This window comes from Frankliniella occidentalis, unplaced genomic scaffold, assembly GCF_000697945.3.
Source record: "Frankliniella occidentalis isolate FOCC.00 unplaced genomic scaffold, Focc_3.1 Scaffold102, whole genome shotgun sequence".
Taxonomy (NCBI): Eukaryota; Metazoa; Arthropoda; class Insecta; order Thysanoptera; family Thripidae; genus Frankliniella; species Frankliniella occidentalis.
Window position 1 is genome coordinate 42,814 of NW_026267231.1, and position 2,500 is coordinate 45,313.

Here is a 2,500-nt window from a genome sequence, read left to right on the forward strand (position 1 = left end):
GGCTTCTTTTCGAATTTCCAGTCGACGTGAATTAGCTACGACAGTAAACCTACATAGGCCATGATGGCAATTAAATGACAACCTGCCGCTGCACACTTGTATTGGCTACCACAGCTAATATTATTAGCTGTCCCGTATCCAGCTGATACTATTAGCTCTCACAGCTAACTTTTTTTTTGCGTGTAGCAACCATCGTACGGTAACTTCGTTATTCTGGAAACTCAAGTGTCGTACAGTATAACAGTTTAAACTGCAATACCATTGGTTCTGCAGTTAAAACTGTGATACTGTACGACACTAGAGTTTCCGAAGTACTTCATAGAAATGGTCATTACAACTAAAACATGGTTCTCATAACTGCATTCTTTGTTTATTTTGTAATCATATTATTATGTCAATCGTTTTATGGCTGTTAGAGCGCTACACTTCGCTGGGTGCTCCGAGGCTCTCGACGGGGCGGCAACCAAACCTCCACCGGAGCCCGTTGGGTTGCCTATCGGCCGGCGCAGTGCGCGTGCTGGGGGCGGGGCGCTGTTGGATTGTGTTGGATGTGGTCGCGGCCGCCGCTGCGCCGACTGCAGAGTGACAGAGGCACTCTGACCGGCGCCCCCGGCCGCGCAGTCCAGGTCATGGTCCGCGACTAAATCCAGGCCAAGCTACACTCAGCGTGACTCCTAATCCGGGCCACAACTAAAACTCTCATGCCGGCTTCCACTGAATAGGCAGGCAGGGAGCATGACTGCTCCAGGGAGCGGCTCCTGGGCGCCGCGTATGCGCCGTTGACTACCGCGTGCCTCGGGGCGATATCTCACGGCCAGATCGGCGTGACTCCGTCTACCCACAATGCCCTGCGCACACTACTTGTATCCGCAAATCAACACCTCTCCCGGGTGTGGCGGGCTGGCTCCCCGCCAGCGCGCGCGTCTCAGCTCGTTACCTTCCTGTCCATTAACTGATGGCCACGACGCGGTGGACTCCGTGGGAACCGATCAGCCGATCGGTGTGGTCCACGCCGCCGAGGCGAGTGATGCCGGCGTCTCGGAGGCTGCTGTGCGCGTGCGCGCTTCCCCACTTTGCACTTTTGCAGTGGGAAAGTGCACACGGTCATATAGCGAGTGTGCCGTTTGCGTTTTAGAAACTTTTCAGGAGGATCGAGGTAGATTGGGGCCTGCCTGTTGATTTCATCTCACCATGTTTACCCTACTTTTCCTACGGTTTGTTTTGCAAAATGTCTAAATGCTCAAAAGGTCATTTAAATCCAACTTATTACCAATAATTTAAGAAAACGACACTATGACAGTGAGGTAAGTTTGGGTCAAAGGCCTTTACTTTCTTCATTGTGGACTATCAGAAGAATGGAATGCGGTGGATGTCACTTGCCGTGACGACGTTGATACTACTGCAGAGACAAGAGGTCAGCTGCCTTCGAATTAGTGTTCATCCGTAAGAGAGACAACTTTTTACAAGCTCCAAGATACCGCCCTCAACGAGCGGTTGACTAGGAATTGAAAGTATAATACGCTGTTATTTTCCTACGACTGAGCACCTCATCCTATTTGTCAGCATCAGACACACATACCGTTCCCTCTAGTCGCGCTTCATGCCCCTGTGGCACCACTGATTATTTGCGGTGAACCAATTTGCCTTCGTCGCCACCTGCAATAGTCGTCCATCTTTTGTCCTCCGTACCCCCATAAACATGAGACGCAGTCAAGGTGTCGAGAGTAGATTCTCTGTGCCGGCTGATCGATGTGGTGTCGGTGGTGCTCCTGGAGGAAGGCGCTTCACAAACTCCGGCACTCGAGGAGGTGTGTTTATTCCGTATCCATTGCGAAGCCTTTTGACTCTGCTAAAATAATTTGACATTCTTTCGTTGCGTTGCGCTCTCTTCGGGGACGTGGCAGCCTCGCGGACACAGCATGCAGCAGCCACATCGTAAGTCGTAAAGCCGTAGACACAGGTGCTTTATTCAAAGTCGTGCTCGTAAAAGCTCCATCTCTACTATGGAATTCGTTCGGAATTTTAGCCGCAAGCGCAAAGGATGCATGTGGCAATAAACAGTATTTATTGCATGGAAAATAACAGTTTATTCAAGGGGCAAAATTACCTGATTCACTTTGAATTTTTTTGAACAGCAGTGCGATTTTGTTGCCAGTAGTATGGCACAACTAACACAGTAGTGCTGACATAAAGGTGATGCGACTGACACGAACCAAAGCGGAATACCTGTCATGAGTTGTTTACATCGCTTATGGTGCGTCAAACGAATGACAGCGCGAAACTGTCGATCGTCTCGCACACCCTGCCCCAACTGTCTTCGTAGCACCAGCAGCATAAGAGTGAAGCTTGAAGCATCGTCATACTTCGACAACAAAAATAAATTAGATCATCATGGAAAGTTAGGATGAAAGCTAAACGTCGATTCAAAAGGGAAAAACCCTCCCAGAGAACACGAAAATGTCACGAATAGGTCATTTTCGGTCATTTGACGTCAAAATGA